Below are 720 nucleotides of genomic sequence, written 5' to 3'. Positions count from 1 at the left end.
GGTGCTGCGTCACTTTTAAGTTTGGGCCAAGCCCATGTAATTTTTGCAGGAATTAAGTCAGCCCCCGTTTAGAGTCCTTATTAAGGGGGAAAGGCCTTCTAGGGTTTGGTTCGACCACCATATGCATAGCTGGCCGAAACCCCACCATTTTCTCCTTTAAATACCCCCATAGCTGTCACGGTTAGACTTGGATTTTGATTAGATTAAAAGTTAGCCATTGCTGCAACTCTAGTGTACTTGTTTTGAGGCCAACGCCCATAACAAGACCGACTATTCGGAATCCCAACTTATTCAATAAAGCTTTCATTTTATCCGTAATATTCTGATTGCAATATTAGTTCCTACTTGTTCTCGATTTCAGGTAGGAATTAAGACCCTCGTTGGTCAGGCTGATCGTGCATCCGCAAGATCAGTAACTCCCGGAGATTGTCCTAGCGATTGCATTGGCGCACGAGCTTTGCACGTGTAGTCAGATCATAAAGCACGAGCTCCACCAACAAATCAAAATTATCATACTATCATCGAAAGATCGGACACCTTTGCCCGGTCACAACTGATGGTTGCAACTCAAATAGCACAAATCAACAAGTTAATCCAATACCCTAGATCATTTTTTTTAGTCGTGACCCCATGCAGCTAGGAAAATCTTAGTGTTACAACTTTCTAACATGAGTCACGACACAACCCAACGGTTTAGGAGCCGGTTGAGATACAAGAGTA

Source organism: Lolium rigidum, chromosome 1 (genome assembly GCF_022539505.1).
Source record: "Lolium rigidum isolate FL_2022 chromosome 1, APGP_CSIRO_Lrig_0.1, whole genome shotgun sequence".
In the NCBI taxonomy this organism is placed as follows: Eukaryota; Viridiplantae; Streptophyta; class Magnoliopsida; order Poales; family Poaceae; genus Lolium; species Lolium rigidum.
This window is presented reverse-complemented; position numbering follows the sequence as displayed.